The sequence below is a fragment of the Rutidosis leptorrhynchoides genome, chromosome 4 (genome assembly GCF_046630445.1).
Source record: "Rutidosis leptorrhynchoides isolate AG116_Rl617_1_P2 chromosome 4, CSIRO_AGI_Rlap_v1, whole genome shotgun sequence".
NCBI classification, from domain to species: Eukaryota; Viridiplantae; Streptophyta; class Magnoliopsida; order Asterales; family Asteraceae; genus Rutidosis; species Rutidosis leptorrhynchoides.
Genome location: NC_092336.1, coordinates 589,138,330 through 589,159,438, shown reverse-complemented (window position 1 = coordinate 589,159,438; position 21,109 = coordinate 589,138,330).

Here is a 21,109-nt window from a genome sequence, read left to right as displayed (position 1 = left end):
TATATCGCAAAAAATGTCGCTTACATAAGAGCATTTTCATATGATATTATAATTATAATTCCCATTCGATCATACAGTCTTGATCTTATTATCAGAAATAATAAAATACAGGTGATCTAGATCTTGACAACGTTAAATGAACATTTCTTACATAAAAATGAAAGGTACTTTGGAGTTGTTTCTAAGCTAGTAGAGTAATGTTTGTACGAAATATGTGGCAAAATGCGTTATAAAATGGTAGAATAATGTGTGATTGAAGTGAGGAGTAAGTAAACCCTTGCAAGGTCACATGGGTATTTGTACTCCAGTACGGAGTAATATGGTACAACCACCCTTGGATCATTTCTAACCGTGATTGTGATATCACAGACAGTTGAACGCATTTTAGTCAAAAAGTAAAAACTGGATGTGATGTAGCACTAACATTTTTTCTAACCGTTGTGTTAATTTTTTGTGTTAAATATTGGGTAGGCTGATGTTAAAATCTGATTCGAAATGGGGTGGTAAAAAATAAATTAAATAATAAATATTAAATATATCTTGAATGTGGTTGGTGGAAGTGAAAATTCACGGATAAAACGAATCCGTCACAAAAGTAACTAACGGAAGTAGCAACAACTAACTGACGCCACGTTAGGGGCCGTCAGTTTTCGTCAGCTTGTGACACATCATCTGACGGAAGGGAGTTGACGCTCTGACAGGAATGATCTTATAAGACCAATCCTTATGGTTAGTTATAGCTGGTTATCCGTCGTTACCCGTAACTAACCATAGACACGAACTAGTTACTCGCGTTAATTACTTGCATTCACCATAAATTTGGCTAGAACACCTTTAATGCATCATATACAAGTTTTAATTCATATTGTAAACACATTTAATCCATCATGTAAAAAAATTATATACATAACCAATTATGTCTTTTGTAACAAAAAAAATTCTAAATGTGTTATTAATAAAAGTGTTGTCTAAAAAAAATTATGATTATATGTGTAATTATTAATATTTTTGTGTTAGTTAAAGTAAATATAAAGATAAATTAATTTATGATGTGGCAGTTATAAGGAATATGTTTTGGTCATGATAGAAAATGTTTAATTATATGATTTGTGTGTTAGTTTTTGAGTGCTGATGTGGCGTTGAGGTGAAAATTAAGAGCCACGAAAGGGAGTTGTAGTGGTCATGGGTGGACCTACGTAGGGGCAGGTGGGAGGCTCCCGCCCCCAGTGAATTTTTAATTTTTAGTGCAATTTTTTTTTGTTTATCGATGGATTTTTTTTTGCACAAACCCTTCATATTTTGCCCAAAAACATTTTTATTTTGCCCCAAAACCTTCGTATTTTGCTCAAAAATCTTCAAATTTTGCTAAAAAACTTTATATTTTACCAAAAAAAATCCTACAGTTTAAAAAAAAAAAAATTTCACCTCCGGTGAAGAAAATTTCTGGGTCCGTCACTGGTAGTGGTGAATGTATTTGAGATGACTATGATGTGATAATGTGTTAGATTGAGAATTAGTGGAGAAAATACCGGTGAAAAGTGGTGAGTGATGTGTCATTGTTAGTCATGATATTTTAAAGTTATCTACCACCTAGTTTTTATTTTTATGTTTAACGACTATAAAACCGTCGGGCTTGCCACATGACCATACATGCCTCATGTTTTGCTTGTGTCAGCAACTCGCACGACACAAACTAAGAGATCTAGCATGTCGTGCTATTGACGTGTTGGATGCGTCCTCCGAACACCTTCCGTTGCAACATGCACATTACAATTTACCACTCGTATATATCGTAATAGTTTATCGTAATAGTCTATGACTTTCAATACTTTGACGTAGAGTGGCTTTTTTACGAAACTAACGCTTTAAATGTGACGAAAAAATGAGTTAGACCATTTGTATCGGGGGTCTAACAACCCCGTTGAATCCGATTTGGCACCCGAAAACGCCGGTCCCCAACAGTATCGCGGCGTTGCCGCTCGAATTTTTTGCGGCGTTTTGAAAGGTCCAACGTGAGCTCCAACGGACGTTGGAGCTAGGTGGCAACATGTAATTGGGGCATTTTTCTAGCCGTTGGGGGGAGCCGATGGTGATAAAAAAAAATTAATTATTTTTACTATTATATATATATATATATATATATATATATATATATATATATATATATATATATATATCCCCATTTTACTCAATAAAAATACACACAATTTACTTCAAACACTCCCAATTTCATCTATTTTTTTACAAAAAATGGCTAACACTCCAAGCAATTCACAAAACGCAAATGATGATGATCACGATGCACTACTCTCAAGTACCCGTCCGTTATCAAATCTTTTGGCGTTCGGGACTCCTATAGTCCCGGGTTAAACCGTGCTCTTCATACACCAAGTCCACAACAATTGCTATCCGTCACTAGAAATTTATTTGGGTTCAATCAACCGCCACAAATTGTCCCGCCGTTAACTCAAGAACAAAAACAACAATGGACATTTTTACAACACCAACAAATGATGCAAAATCAACAAATGTTCCAAAACCAATCGCAACAATTGTTCAAAAGCCAACAAATGTTCCAAAACCAAACACAACATAATATTCAAACAAAACAAGCAACTTTTCAAACCCAATCACAAGAATCGCAAAAAGTGCAAGAATCTCGGGCTACTCGCAAACAAGAAAAAAAGAAAAAAAGGTATATAACTTATTGTTTATTTTTATTATATATATATATATATATATATATATATATATATATATATATATATATATATATATATATATATATTATTTATACCTACTGTTAAGGTATGTATATATATATATATATATATATATATATATATATATATATATATATATATATATATTATATATTAATATATTATTATATATATTTATTATTTATATATTTATTATATCTATATACCTACTGAAATATATATATATATATATATATATATATATATATATATATATATATATATATATATATATATATCTATATATATATTTCGTATTTATTATATATATAATTTATTATATATTATATATGTTAATGTAATATGTTAATATTTATAGGGAAAGCGGGAAAAGAACCAAGCAAAAAGAACGCAAGAGGGTGGTCGCAAAAAGAGATTGAGTGGTTAGCGGAATGTTTTTCTGATACTTCGGAAAATCCTATTGTTGGGAGATCACAAAAGCCCCAAAGTTTTTGGGGCACGACAATGGAAAAGTTTAATAATAACGAGTTTGGATGGGTAAGAAACGAATATTCTTTATCTTCAAAGTGGCGAGATTTAAACAAGTCATGTACGGAGTTTTTGCCATTTTATAAGGATATTAAAGATAATTGGCGTAGTGGAGCAAATGATGAAGACGTTTACAAATCTGCGGTGCAATCTTATTTTGATACATACGGGAAGACTTTTGTTAACAAGGATGCCTTTTTTTTTTCTTGATACAACATCCGAAGTGGATCATGCCAAATGATCCAACTGCTAGAGCTCAGCATCAAGATGATTATCACGTGGATACTACGGGTGTTGGTGGAACTCAAGGAGACCCGATAAGCCTCAGTCAAGACTTTGATGAGGCCGAGTTGTTTGGTGAAGTTCCGATGCAATGTCCAATGGGACGTGATAGAGCAAAGAAAGCCCAAAAACAGTTGGCTTCGTCGGACGCAGGAGCGTCATCTCGTGGTAAAATTTCGAGTACGTCGAGGACGGAAGAGTTTATGTGACGACCCGGAAATTTCTGACCAAATTTAAACTTAATCTTTATATGATTTCGACACGATAAGCAAAGTTTGTAATGTTAAGTCTCAAAAATTTTGAACTGTGTTCATGTATTCATTTAACCTCGACCAAATTTCGATGATTCATGAACAATTATATATATGGATATGAATATATATATATATATATATATATATATATATATATATATATATATATATATATATATATATATATATATATATATATACATATATATATATATATATACATATATATATATATATACATATATATATATATATACATATATATACATATGTGTATAAATATTATAACTTGAAAATGTTAACAAAGTATTAGATGTATAATACTTTACATGAACGTATCTGTTTCAATATATGTTTAATATATTTATCGACGGAATTAAAAGATAATATCAAATGATTAAATTTTTAGATACATTGTGAGATGATTACGGGTCTCTGTTGTGAGGTCCACTGTGATTTAAGAAGTCTGTTCTTTTTAACAATATTCGGAAGAAATGGTAAAGTGATCTATAGGTGAGAACAATGTGTCAATTATCGAGAGTTAGACAAAAGTTAGTGAAGATTCCTGCTTAACTTTTGATGTGTGCCTTATCATAATTTCCATGTGTCTTTTGATGTGTTAATTATTTAGTTTTCATAATATCTAAAATGTTTTTCGATATAAAAGAATTTGATTGATAAGTGTTGGAATATAAATTGTTAGAAATAATTATATAAATAACTTGCAACGTGTATTAAAAATGTGTTTATGTATATTGTTAAATTGTAAATATAAAATATATATTATATATGTAAATATTAAATATTTCATAATTAATAATATATAATGTTAATATATGTAATAACAAGTTAAAATATAGTTATTATAATAATATTGTTGTTATTATATTTATTATTATTATTAATATCAATAATAGTATTATTAATATTATGATCATTATTATTGTTATAATTATAAGTATAAAAATTTTAAGATTATGAATATCAAAATAAAGATTTTAAATATAAAAATTATTATAAGAATGATTAAAAATTTAAAATTTAGTTGTGATTTAAATATTATGAGTTATTAATATTAATAAAATTATCATTATTATTAGTATTATTTTGATATTATTATTATTAATATTATTAATATTATTATTATTTCTATTAGTATTATTATTGGTATTCTTATTATTAATAATATAATTATTAATATAATTATTAATTATTAATATTAATTAAATATAAAATAAATAAAATAAAGAGACATAAATTACGCGTAATCAATGATCAGATTCATTTTTTTTTCTGCCTTTCTATTCTGCTCGTGACCTTGCTTTCTTCCATCACCAACCCTACATGATGACTTTGATCAATTAATTTTGGAATTTAACATACAAACCGCACCTTATAATCCTCCTCAGCTAATTAATCATTCGGATTCTTTATTTATTTATTTTCTTTCTTTTCTGTTCTTCATTCTGTCATATACCGAAACCATTCAGACATAAATTTGATTCAAGGCAAGTTGAAGAAAAGTGGAAATGCAGAAACATTCTAAATCATTACTTGAAACTTTCTTCAAAGTTACAAAAACTAATTCGAAAGAACGATCAAGAATTTCGAAGTCAAAGTAGATGAAGAAAAAGTCAACCGAATTTTAATTGACCAAATTCGAAAATTTTAGGATGTTTTAGGTTCAATTGATAATACACGAGTATTATAGTAGTGATTTGAAGCAGGTCTCAAGAAGAAATCATAATGTAAAACTCGTTAGATTTTAAGTTAGATTTTTGAGTTCAATTATGGAATATTATCACTGTTATTCGATGTATTTCATTTTTGAAGCTGTTAAGGATTGATCTAGTTAGCAGATAACATTAGTCGTTGCGTACTGGATCTGTTTTAAATCGTTGGTTGAACATCATATGATTGAATCGCCCTTCTGTGTTCTCTGTTCGATTAAATTTGTTAAGGGAAGAAGAATACAGAGGTTTAAGTTAAATAATTTATGTTGTGAGTTAAATCAGAAATAGAGTAACAGCTGAATGGTTTGAAGGATTTTCGGGTTAGCTAGAGATCGCGGGTTCGAGTCCCAGCTGGGTCGTTATTTTTTTTAAAGCCTATTTTGAGGTAGTTACTTGATTTCATTATTACTTTTATTATTATTATTATTATCATTTATTATTATTATTATGATTATGATTACAATTATGAGTATTATTATTATTGTTATTACCATTATTATTAGTGTCAATATTAATATTAATAATATTAATTAATGTTGATATATGATTAAGTATTATCATTTAGTGTTATTATTATTATTTTTAATAATATTAATATAAGTATTATGATGTTAATATAATTAATATGATTATCAATATCATTAATATAATTTACATTATTATCATTATTATTATTAGTATTATCATTTAGGAATTATTAGTATTAGCATTACTAATATTATTATTATTAGTATTATTATTATTGTTATTATTATTAACACGAATTGGAGCATGTTAATAACATTAATATTATAAAATCTATAATACAAGTTAATATGGTAAATTTATGAAAATGGTTATGAATTTAAATTATAGGAGTTGTTGTTATGAAATTAGAAAATTTAACATGAAACTTATGATAAAACTGATTATTATTAACACGGTTATTGTTATTATTATTATTATTATTATTATTATTATTATTATTATTATTATTATTATTATTATTATTATTATTATTATTATTATTATTATTATTATTATTATTATTATTATTATTATTATTATTATTATTACTACTACTATGTTATCATTATATTATTAAAGAAAATTTATCATTTTAAATTATCATTATTACTATTATTACTACCATTATTATTATCATTCTTATCATTTTCAGTATTTTTATAAATAGATATTTTTATATAAAAATACATTACAATAATATTAATATTACATATCGTTATATTCTTATTATCAAAATGATATTAAATTAATATATATATATATATATATATATATATATATATATATATATATATATATATATATATATATATATATATATATATATATATATATATATATATATATATATATATATATATATATATATATCGATCAATATATAAACATATATTTTTTTATCATATATAAACTTTAAAATAAATTTTAATTATTAATATGCTATAATGAATGATAAATATTAGTATATATAAATATATTAAATATATTAAAATTTATCTAAATAACATATAATATAACAAGTATATTATTAATAATAATATACGTAAATTGTTCAAATACGATCATATGTGTTAATATATATACTTGATATAGGTTCGTAAATCCGAGGCCAACCTTGCACTTGTTCAATGCCATCATATGCATAATTACTACAAAATACAGTATTGTGAGTTCATTTGCTCTTTTTTTCTCACTATATTTTTGGACTGTGAATTCATGCATAACTTTATTAACTGTTTTTACAAAAATTTTATGCGTGAGTTCATTTGATTTCCTTTTACTCTTTACATTTTTGGGACTGAGAATACATGCGCTGTTTTTATAACTGTTTTATTAAATGTTTTTTTTAGATATATTTTTGAACTGAGAATACATGAACTGTTCTTAGAAATGTTTGATGAAATAGACATAAGTACTCAAAACTACATTCTATGATAGAATTATTTGGATTCAGTGGTTCGATTTCTATAAAGATTACATTAGTTACCATCGGTGAGATAGTTTTGCATTGCACGCTGCATTAGCTATCGTTGTTGAAATTGTTTACGGTGAGATAGTTTTGCATTGCACGCTACATTAGCTACCGTTGTTGAGATTGTTTACGGTGAGATAGTTTTGCATTGCACGCTGCATTAGCTACCGTTGTTGAGATTGTTTACGGTGAGATATTTTTGCATTGCACGCTGCATTAGCTACCGTTGTTGAGATTGTTTACGGTGAGATAGTTTTGCATTGCACGCTGTATTAGCTACCGTTGTTGAGATTGTTTACGGTGAGATAGTTTTGCATTGCATGCTGCATTAGCTACCGTTGTTGAGATTGTTTTATTAGCTACCATCGGTGAGATAGTTTTGCATTGCACGCTGCATTAGCTACCGTTGGTAAGATTGTTTTTCATTCCTAGCCAGTGTTCTTCATATGAATGAATTTTAAAGCAGTGAGCAGACCAGCACAAATTGTTTTCGAAATATAAGTATCTTGTGGTCTATTATATTATTGGAAATGATTGATTATGATAAATGTAACAACCCAAACCAAACCACGAACAAACCCGCTTAAAATGTCACAAAAAAATAATAATTTATTTCTCTGTTCAGCTAATGGCGCGGCTCGCCATATGGCCGCGCGGCGCGCCAAAACGGTCTGTCCCATTTTTCCATTTTTGCGAAAAAGATCGGCCACTTCCCGACATAATTAGACAAAACGCTTTTAACCACATATTCAAACATGTAAAACTAACACGATTCAAACATAAAATGAGTTTAACAAAGCGGAGCCCACACGATCCAAATTACAAGTTTAATACATAATCACGAGTTTCGACCACCAAAAAGTTTAAATGCCAAACGACTCAACGAGCATGGTGTTTGGGGTTAAACTACCCAAGTCTCGGTCAAACTCCTAGAAGCTAACACTTCCAGAAGGCATCCCCTATCAACAAGGCGGGAACTCTATTTCAAAATAATGCCCTTACCCTTGTCCACAACCGAACCTATAAAATGGTAAAGAACGAGAGGGTAAGCAAAGCTTAGTGAATGCAATAATTATACACATACATATATAATATATCTACTTGCAAACACTTACACAATACCGTACACAAGCTAGCAATTCGACAACCATGCAAAACATTATGCATATACCAATAACCGCAATTCACATTGAGCTAGCAATAACAAAAGCATATAGTTCATAATTGAATATGCTAATACACAATTCATACAACCATGGTTAACCAATCGTAATAGAAATGGTACTCAAATTTCCCATCGGTGTTCATAACAACCGTTAGTGCACAACACATATATCACTAACCCTTGGACAACACATATCCGTTTATAAAATCGTTAGTGTACAACACATATAACACTAAATTGGACAACAAATATCCATTCATAAATCATTAGTGTACAACACATATAACACTAAATTGGACAACATATATCTGTTCTTAAAACCGTTAGCGTACAACGCATATATCACTAACTTGGACAACACATATCCATTTCTACAAGTAAACACATCATATACGTACATGTATACTTATTCCACTCACATTACGCCTTCGGTGAATCAATAAACCAAGCTTGAATCTTCAAGGTAATGCACCTATTATAATGTACATATAATCAATCAACCATTCAAGTTGGTCAAACTCACAACACTCACCATTACTAAGTCATTTCGACCCATTTGGACACTTACCCTAAAATCGGGTCAACTCACACCAAAACCCTAATATTAGCCAAGATAGGTTTAAAACATACTTCAACACAAGGTTTATGCATTAATCACAAACATTAACTAACTTAGGTCCATTTTGACCCATTTGACCAATTTAAGGTCAACACACCCATTTCGGGTCATCCACTAACCCACACATCACCCATTTACACATATATAGGTGTGCTAGCAATTTACTAACTAATTTGAGTTCATAACATCAATTTAACACTATGAAAACCCTAGTTAGTCATCTTTGAGTCTACATGACCCAAATTCACCCAAAACACCCAATTTACTAACAAAGTGGGTTTTAAGTTCACCATTAACCCTAACACCAACCCTTTCACAAAATTAAATTAGGAAATCAAGATTAGAGCATACCACTATGATCAAAACGTAGCTAGAGGATAGATGAACAACTTTAATGCTTGCACTTAGACCCGATTCAACCTCATTCTTCTTTGTTTTGAGCTCTCTCACACTAGAAACCCTTTCTCTCACTAAGATTTAATGGAAGAAGATAAGGTAGATGGAAAATGGAGTAAATGAGGTTCCACTACTGATCTAGGGCTTTAAATTCGGGTTTCAAGTGATTTTACCAATTTGCCCTTAAAATATCTATTTAAAAGAGGAAGTGAGCTGTCACAGCATAATGGCGCGGCGCGCCAAACGCCCAGACCAGTTTCTGTATTCCTTTTTAATATGTACAACCAAAACCCCACTTCAAGTATATTAACTACACTTATGTATACTACAAATAAACGGGTCTTACAACTCTCCCCCATTTGAATCAGAGCGCGTCCTCGCGATCCAAGCCGCATGACAAGAAGGAAGATAAACCAACACAAACTCTTCGGGCTCCCAAGTAAACTCGGAACCCTTACTATGACGCCATTGAACTTTAAAAGTCCTAACCTCTTTATGTCTCAACCTTTTGACCTTCTCATCAAGTATGGCAATCGGTTCTTCAATATACTCTAACTTATTATTTAGCTCGATCTCGTCTAATGGCACCCAAGATGAATCATCCGCAAGACACTTACGGAGATGGAAAACATGAAATGTATTATGGATCCCCGCAAGCTCTTTGGGTAATTCTAAACGATACGTGACTTCACCAACACGAGCTAAAACCTTTAATGGCCCAATAAACCAAGAAGCTAACTTTCCCCGTTTTCGAAATCGGATAATACCTTTCCATGGTGAAACCTTAAGCATCACCATGTCACCTTCTTGAAATTCGATCGTTCGTCTACGTTTGTCGGCATACGACTTTTGCCTATCTTGAGCCTTTTTCAAATGCTGTCGAATCATATCAATCTTGCTATTCGTCTCTAACACCAAATCGGTACTCCCGATTTCCTTTTGACCCACTTCACCCCAACAAATTGGGGTTCGACACCTACGCCTATAAAGCATCTCATAAGGTGGCATCCCGATACTAGTATGATAACTATTATTGTACGAGAATTCCACCAAAGGTAAGTGCTCGTCCCAACTACCACCAAAATCAATAATACACGCCCGTAACATATCCTCCAAAGTTTGGTTCGTACGTTCGGTTTGACCGGCCGTTTGAGGATGATACGCCGTGCTCAACTTCAATTGCGTACCCATACCTTCATGAAACTTTTCCCAAAACTGAGATGTAAAACGGGTATCTCGATCCGAAATAATAGATATAGGAACACCGTGTTGAGAGATGACTTCCTTGATAAACAACTTAGCCAAGGTCTCCGACGATATCGCTTCCCGAATGGGAAGAAACAAAGCACTTTTCGTCAACCGATCAACTATAACCCAAATCGAATCAAATTGGGTTCTCGCCGTTTTATGTAACTTTGTGATGAAATCCATGGTAATGTGCTCCCATTTCCACTTCGGAATTTCTAACGGTTGTAACTTACCATACGACTTTTGGTGCTCGGCTTTAACTTGAAAACACGTGACGCATTGCTCATTATACTTCACAACATCACGTTTCATGCCCGGCCACCAATAATCTTTCCTTAAATCAAGGTACATTTTCGTCGCGCCCGGATGAATGGAATATTTTGACTTATGTGCTTCATCAAGTAACACTTGTTGATAATCACCCATCTTCAGCACCCACACTCTTCCTTGAAAAGACAACAAACCACGCGAATCCATAGTAATGAATTTCGATTGTCCCACAATTCGTTCCGCATGCTTGTTGTGAACGTAAGCCTCTATTTGAATCACACCAAGTTTTTCAAGAAAATCGTTAGTAATAATCATACGTAACAATCCCAATCGTAACGTCGGGTGATGACTCTTTTGACTTAACGCATCCGCGACCACATTCGCCTTGCCCGGAAGATAAAGTATTTCACAATCATAATCTTTCACCACGTCCAACCACCTACATTGACGATAATTCAAATCTCGTTGATTAAAGAGATGTTTCAAACTCTTATGATCCGAATATATTGTACTCTTGACACCATAAAAGTAGTGGCGCCAAATTTTCAACGTATGTACCACCGCCGCCAACTCAAGATCATGAGTCAGATATCTCGTTTCGTGTTCCTTTAATTGTCGAGAGGCATAAGCGATGACTTTACCTCTTTGCATTAGAATACACCCGAGCCCATTTAACGAAGCATCACAATAAACCGTCATGTCTTCCACTCCTTCCGGAAACACTAACACCAGAGCTTGACACAACTTCTCTTTTAACAATTGAAAAGCAATTTCTTGCTCGTTCTCCCAATTAAACTTCGCGTTCTTCCTCGTCAATTTCGTCAACGAAGAAGCGATCTTAGAAAAGTCTTGGATAAACCGACGATAATAACTGGCCAATCCGAGAAAACTTCATACCTCCGTAGGCGTAGTCGGTTGTCTCCAACTCTTCACCGTCTCAATCTTCCCCGGATCTACTTGAATACCGTCTTTGTTCACAATGTGGCCAAGGAATTGAACCTCACTTAGCCAAAATTCACATTTTGAGAACTTAGCATACAACTTCTCCTTTCGTAATGTCTTCAATACCTCACGCAAATGATGTTCATGTTCGTTCATACTTTTCGAGTAGACTAGTATGTCGTCAATGAACACAATCACAGACTTATCCAACATAGGTTGGCACACTCGGTTCATAAGGTCCATGAATGCCACCGGTGCATTCGTAAGATCGAAAGGCATAACTATAAACTCAAAATGCCCATAACGAGTTCGAAAAGCTGTCTTCTCAATATCTTCCTCACGGACCCGCATTTGATGATAGCCAGACCGCAGGTCAATCTTTGAAAAATACATCGCACCTTGGAGTTGGTCAAACAAATCGTCAATCCGAGGCAATGGATAACGATTCTTGATCGTCACTTTATTCAACTCCCGGTAATCGATGCACATCCGCATACTACCATCCTTCTTCTTCACAAATAAAATCGGAGCGCCCCATGGCGAAGCACTCGGTCGAATAAAACCTTTTTCAAGCAACTCTTGGTTTTGATTTAACAACTCTTGCATTTCTGTCGGTGCTAAACGATAAGGAGTTTTAACAATGGGAGTAGCTCCCGGAACCAACTCAATGCGAAATTCAACTTGTCTTTCCGCCGGAACACCCGGTAACTCGTCCGAAAAAACGTCTTCGAATTCACTAACCACCAGAATTTCACGAATAGGTGGTGGCTCATCACGAGTATCAACGATATGGGCAAGAAAAGCCATGCCACCACTAACAAGAAAACGACGTGCTCGTGAAAAAGAACATATCGGCACAAGTCTTCTTCGTTTATCGCCATGAATAATTAACTCTTCCCCACTTGGGGTCTTTACCCGAATAAACTTATCATGGCATGCGATATCGGCTCTATAACAATCGAGCCAATCCATACCAACGACGATATCAAAATCACCCAAAGTCATCGGAATGAGATCGATTTTAAAACTTTCGGCACCAAGCACAATGTTACAATTTTTACACACATCAACCACTAGCGCCGTCTTACCATCCGCTATTTCAACTTCTACCGGGCGACTTAACTTAACTAGCGGTTTATTTAACTTAGGCACGAATCTTGGAGAAACAAACGATAAATTGGCACCACTATCAAATAGGATTCGTGCCGGATTAGAGTTAACCATGAAAGTACCTGAGACAACTTCATTCGATTGTTTGGCTTCATCATTGGTCATCAAATAATTTCGACCCCTAGCCATACCCGCCGCCTTTTCTAACCACTTAACATTATCATTGCGCAACTCGGGACACTCGGGCCTCTTGTGCCCTTCTTTACCACAATTGAAACAAGTAAATTTGGGTGTGGAAGGTGAGTTGGGGCAATCACGAGAGATGTGACCTTTTTACCCACTGATATTGCTCAATAACATTATATATATGTATCGCAATATCGTGTAAAATACTCTCGAATCAAGGATAATGAAAGCGTTTCTACAAGTGATAGGCCAAGATATGCAAATTTGTATCGGAGAGTGATTTGTAAAGAGTTTTGATGATTTATGACCGTGGTTGATCCCGTTATAAGTTAAGGTCAAATTATCGCTCTAAAATGGTAAAACAAGGCTTCAAGATGGTTGGGACTTCGTCCATTTGAAGTGAGATTGCAAGAAAACGAAACAGTAAACTTCAGTACAATGGGACGCCGTCCAGATTTTCATACTTGAACGCCGTCCAAGATTGTGGGATGCCGTCCAAGCCTTAACAATGGGACGCCGTCCAAAAGCCAGGACGCCATCCAGAAGTAGGTTTCAGCCTACTTTTGGCTTTCTGACCTAATTTCTCCACTTTAAAAAGCTACTGATTGAAGACCAGTTTACCATATACGAACCAGAGAGTACAGAGACGAATTTTGGGAGCAATATTGGAGAACTCCAAGCTCTTGGAAGAGGCTCAACATCAAGGCATCAAAGATTAAAACCTTCTTCATCCAAGAACTCATTGTTCTTGTAGGTTATTTCTTGTTCTAAAGCAATGATTTCCATTGATAATCTGATTGTTATGTTGTCTGTTACCATGATTGTTGACTAGTTTCTATAATGTTTGTCTAGATTAATAACCGAGGTATTGGATATAATCCTATTGATTGTATGTACTATGTGTGAAAGATTGAAGCTTGAATTAAAGAACCATGCTTATTGATGTTTAATCATTTGTATCTAGTTAATTGATATGTTGTTGATAAAGAGAACTCTTGTTGATGTATCATATTGATTTACAATCAACTTATCTTAGATTGATTGTTTACTAAACCGGACCAAGGGGGTAAATTAGATCAATACGATTAAACGATATAGGAATGAATTGTGTAGAGCGAACGTAAAGACAATTGTTATTTAAGTCTTTGATCTTGCTAATCAACTAGTCACAAACGAAAAGGTCTAGGTAATAGGGAACCCTCACTTAGTACTTCTAGTTTGAGTACTCGCTAAAGAGAACTCTTGGCGGGTCGATTTAGGTGATTAGCATTTTTCATAGTTATTTGATTACAAACACGAGAACTTTAGAGAAAAGGGAACCCTTGATCTTGTAATTGTGTTTACGTGTTTATTTAAGAGAACTCTTAGTGAACCTATTAGATAACTTATACACATAATCATTCAATCAGGCCTTAATAGCAAAACTTACATCCAATACCGAGGGTAAAATATCTAGATGAACATTTCATCTCTTTGATCCAAATCAAACTATCTTACTTGCTTTCTTTGCACTTGTTTTCATTATAAACTTAAAAGACCAAAAATATTGTTTTTACTTTTTAACCTTCTCTGATTTGGCTAAATCGTTAAATAGCCACAAAAACATAATATCTTGTACATTTAAGTTTCATTTATTTAGTTAATCATAATATAGTTTCTAATTCTAGTTTGTCTAATACAACTGTCCTTGGAACGATACACGGAACTAAACCATTATTTATACTACTACACGATCGGGTACACTGCCCGTTAGTGTGTAACAGTCTTTTTAACCGGTATTTTTTCATACAATAATTTATATACCTGATTTCTCACATCAAGTTTTTGGCGCCGCTGTCGGGGACAGTTTTGTGTCAAAATAGAATTATTGACTAATTTGTGATTAAGTAGTTTCTTAATTATTTTAAATTATTAATAGTCTTTGATTTTTAAACTTATAGAATCGATGCATTTAATAGTTTTTGTTAGTTGTGTGATTGACAGATTCTAGATTGCATATGACACATACCCGAAGTTCAGATTCTCCATTACTTACACCGCTTACGGAACCTGATAGAAAGCTTGGTAGGATCCCGAAAGAAGTACTTGAACTTTTTGAATCTTCAACAAAGCAGGAAACTTTTGAGTCGGAATCAAGTACAACCAAGCCGAAATATTCCGAATTTGGTGAGCCCGTTCCTCCTCCAAAATTTGAAATGGAAGGAGAAGCAAGACCGGTGATACAAAGACAATCAATGGCAGCCAAGATGAAGGCAACCCGAACCGGACAAGGTAGTGCCATTACTCCGCCCACTGGTGAGGTAAATTTTGAAATAAAAGGACCTATTCTCCAAATGATTAATAACAGGTGTCAATTTAGTGGTGGTCCAAATGAAGATGCAAACGAACATATTCGTCTCTTTCAAGAGATATGTCTTCTTTTCAAACTTAAACCAGACACTGACCAGACCATATTTTTAAGACTTTTCCCATGGACACTCCACGGGGAAGCACGAAGTTGGTTAGATTCATTGGCCGAGGCTACGATAGAAACTTGGGATGGTATGTTGGAAAAATTTCTTAAGAAATATTTTCCAGCATCTAAGTCCACGAGACTCCAACACGAAATTACCCAATTCTGTCAAAAGCCGATGGAAACCTTGTACGAAGCATGGAATTGATTTTCTAAAATGCTAAGAGGTTGTCCAAACCATAGTTTGGATACCTTCCAAAAAGTCCAAATCTTTTACAAGGGTTGTGATGTTGCAACCCGAATTCCATTGATCAAGCGTCCGAAGGTTCACTTATGGACTAAACCGAGCAAGAGGCTTATGAGATAATCGAGAAGCTAGACAATTATTCTCATGAGTGGCATCAAGAACGACCAATTACTCGTAATGCTCAAGTCCAAAGCGCCGGTGCTTACGATGACCTTAGTTCCCTAAGTGTAAAAATAGACGGTGTTGCTCGAAACATGGACAAAATCACCAAGGAAATCCATAGTATGAAAGTAGGTTGTGAATATTGTGGTGGTCTCCATTTAGGAAAATATTGTGATGCCGGTCTAACAATGGCACAAAAAGAAGAAGTGGCTTTCATAAGCCAAAGAAATAATAATCAATTTCAAGGAAGAGCTCAGTTTAACCGGAACTTCAACAACCCCTACAACCCTCAAGGTCAAAATTCTAATTACCAACAAGGGTCAAGTAGTGGGTTCCAATAACAAACTCCGGGTTTTTATCAAAAACTCCAACAGGAGGAAAAAAGGTCAAATTTGGAGAGTATGCTGGAAAAGTTGATTGCATCACAAACCCAGCTTGTTACAAACATAAATCAAATGAACGAGAAAAATGAACACCAATTTAGGAACCAACAAGCCTTAATTCAAAATTTGGAGAAGTAAATGAGTGGTTTAGCTAGTTTACTTAGTGAGAGAAAAGCCGCTTCTTGGAGGCCACTATATCACGAGGATTGCTCGTCACTTCAACATAGATTTCAGCCGATTGATGGAGTGTACTAACGTCATGAAACCATTAAAGAAAATTTCTTATATCAACGCTGAAATTCTTATGAAGGATGGAAATGGGCATTTAGTGCCTTTTGTGGTAGGTGGCGCGAGTAGTAGTGGAGCAAACGTGCAGCAGGAACAGCAGGTAGAGGAAGAAGCAGAAATGGAAGCCCAGACAAATGTTCAAGGTCAAGGTCCTTGGTATCCGTCTCAATCTGGTTGGGATGATTTGGTCAATAGTATGAACAGTATTAGGTTGGGTCAGCAAGATATGGAGCAACGCCAGATTGCTCAAGTACATAACCAGGGATGGAACAATTATGGTATTGATTGGAATAACCATAACACCGAGTTATATTATTCCAACCCCGATCAGTACTATGGCACAACACGTCTGACACCCCAATACTACACTGATCCAGAACACCCACCTCCTCCTTACCCAATTTATAATACTAACGATGCGATGCAGGATGCCAGGAGCCGATTTGAGCAGGAATACCCACGAGGACGCCGAAGCAGAGATGGCTCAGAAAACTACTTTTGGCCTTACGATAACTGAAGGCCTGCGAGCCTTTGATCATCTTGTTACATTTTCAAACAATCTAGTTATTTGTTATGGTGTGTATTAAAACAATATTTGGTTTGTAATATTAACTAATCGTGTGGTTTGATAAATGGTTGTGGTTGTAAAAACACCGTTATTTTTATTATTATTTGTGTAGTTTGTTATTTTGTGCAGCGTGGTTGAACTTCAAAGACTGTTATTAAGTTCAGCAACATTTGATATTATGATGTATGTATGTTGATAATCGAGGAATGGACGATGCTCTTATGCTGGCAGTAAGTTCAGCGGCATTCGTCTACATATTCCACGATTTACAGGTCAAAAATTTGAAAATTTTTAAAAACACCCTATCACTTTGCCCTCTAAATTTAATCATTTTTCTGATTTCATGCAATGAGGGCCTTGCATGATCTTAAGTGTGGGGTGGGAGATAGAAATTTATCGAGAATTCGTTTTACAAAAATTAAGGCGTTTATGATAAAAATTTTAAATTTTTCAGGTAGCCTTAGAAACAAAAATGGTCCAAAACCATTTTACATACATTGTGTTCTAAAACTAGAAAAGAAATGTTGAGTTATGTTTTAAATTATTAATAGTCTTTGAAGTTGTACTATCATTCAATTATTTGAATGAAAATCCTACTAGTTTAGTAGAGCTAACTTGTAGGTCACTTGTACCAAAACGAGTGTAAACCGTGAGAGAGCGGTGATTGTATAACGTGGTCGGAAACCGGATCTCGCGCCAGATCGAAAACCCTAAGGACGATCCTCATTATTTCTCCTAACAAGGACAATGTTGCGTCCGACCACTTCTAATGACCAATAGGATGTATCTATTCCATCCTCAAGGAAGTAAATCTTCCGAACGACACACTTGCTGATTTGTTTCAGAAGTTGTAGTCCAGACCAGCTGTAGGGTGACGAAAAATCTTGAAAAGTCATTTCTAAAATTGACTGGAAATCTACCAGGCCTCAACATCAAACAGGGAAACTGGTAGTCAAAGCTTTTCTCAATGAGGGAGAATTGCTGGCCAAATGGGAAGCGCACCATGATACACAAAATGTTAGTGAATTGATTAGATTTCCAGTGGATAACCTCCGGAAAGGTAAGATATTAGCTTTTAAGCCTGATGAGCCTCAATCTGTATGATTGATTTAACGGATTAGATGATTACCTCATAATTGTCAATGATATCTGGACGTAATGTGTATCCTCCTAATCACATTATTTTCTTACCAACATCTCATGATGTTAGGTACCGTGGGAGGGATTGGCTTGACCAGTAGCGGGAAACCCGCACTCATTTTTCAAAATTCAGAAAATTTGACAAAATCGGAAAACGTGCCTAGTATTAAAACTAGCCTGATATTTTCAAAACCATTAAAAACGTTTTCATCAAGGTCCTGATTTCCCTAGGATCAAATTTTTCGGATACTTGGCTCTAATCTCTCAGAAATGTGTGTGTGTGTTTTCATTGTGTATATAGCGTGAGTGTGATTACAATAAAGGTGTGTTATACTTAAAGCGTGTGTTTCATATAGCGTGAGTTGCGTTTCAAAAGAACGTGTGTATTTCGTGTGCTTCGAGTGATTTGTGTAATGTTTGTAATCTATATTGTGTAAGTATGTTTGATATTGTTCTACTTTGTAAAGAAAGAATTGCTTGAGGACAAGCAAGGTTTAAGTGTGGGGTGTTTTGATATTGCTCAATAACATTATATATATCTATCGTAATATCGTGTAAAATACTCTCGAATCAAGGATAATGAAAGCGTTTCTACAAGTGATAGGCCAAGATATGCAAATTTGTATCGGAGAGTGATTTGTAAAGAGTTTTGATGATTTATGACTGTGGTTGATCCCGTTATAAGTTAAAGTCAAATTAGCGCTCTAAAATGGTAAAACAAGGCTTCAAGATGATTGGGACTTCGTCCATTTGAAGTAAGATTGCAAGAAAATGAAACAGTAAACTTCAGTACAATGGGACGCCGTCCAAACACATGGGACGCCGTCCAGATTTTCACACTTGGACGCCGTCCAAGATTGTGGGACGCCGTCCAAGCCTTAACAATGGGACGCCGTCCAAAAGCCAGGACGCCGTCCAGAAGTAGGTTTTAGCCTACTTTTGGCTTTCTGACCTACTTTCTCCACTTTAAAAAGCTACTGATCGAAGACCAGTTTACCATATACTAACCAGAGAGTACAGAGACGAATTTTGGGAGCAATATTGGAGAAATCCAAGCTCTTGGAAGAGGCTCAACATCAAGGCATCAAAGATCAAAACCTTCTTCATCCAAGAACTCATTGTTCTTGTAGGTTATTTCTTGTTCTAAAGAAATGATTTCCATTGATAATCTGATTGTTATGTTGTCTGTTACTGATAACGCCATTTTCGTACATATATTTTGGGTGTTATCTTGTTCCATTTGCTGGTATTTTGAAGACTTTGATTGAGATATCGAGTTATTTGAGTTTAAAATGAAGAAAGTGTCAAGATATGGTTCATTGGCTCATTATTGTTGATTTTATTGAAGATATAGCCAAAACGAAGTTAGAGTTGAAGATAAACGTGACGGGGCACAAAATCAGTTTCCATCGCTTCAGGATGAGGTTTATCACGTTTTGGTCATCGTGATACGTGATGAAGTGCATTAGAACACGACTTGGAAAAGAAGCCAAACTGACCATTCTGTCGCGTTTCAAGTAGATTTGTCGCGTCCTGGTTCATCGCGTATCGCGATGGTGTTGTCGCGGATCACGACACGAGGAGGTTTCAGCTGTTTTTCCAGCTCCTATAAATAGACGATTTTTACCCAAATTTAGAGCAAGCAGTTTTATTTACGAATTTTCTTTCACAGCAACATTGATTACGAATTTATTAGCTTTTCTACATTGTTTTGCAAGGGTTAAATTTGTTACATCAAGTTTGGTTAGTTTAATCTCTTATTTAACTTTTATAATTTTGTTCTTTATTCAATTCATTGTTCATGCTTATTTGTTCTTCTTATTTATTTGTTATTTGCTTTACCATGAGTAGCTAAATATTTAGTATTCGCTTAGATGCATGAACCTAGGTGATGGATTGCGATCTTTTGGTTAACAACAATTAATTTAAAATTACACAATTTTATGTCTAGCTAAGATCCACCATTATTAAAGCTTATTGATTGTTAGATCACGGAAGTTATTGATTAACTAATGACAGTTAAATTGATTAATAGCTTTTACTAGATTATTGAACGTGAATAATTTAGGAATACGTGAGATTTTATGAGGGACACCGATAATAAAATTAATCATATAGTGGTTGAGCTCGAAATTAGTTGCAATAATTGTGAGGTTGTAAGGGACACCAAACCAACCTAAGTTAGATTATAATCTTGAGTAATATCATTATGAATTGGTTAGTAATTCTAGGTTAACGACAGTTATACTTAGGTTGCTAGTCTTAAACTGTAGGAATCGACAGATAAATACAGTGTCACATCATTGTAATTGTTTACTTAACGAGTTTAACCGAGCAATCCTAGCCTAGGGAATTGTAGCTAAGTGGATACCGTTGTTTCTTATTGAGTTAAGTTTAATTTACTTTTGAGTTTAATCAGTTTTACAACAAAACTC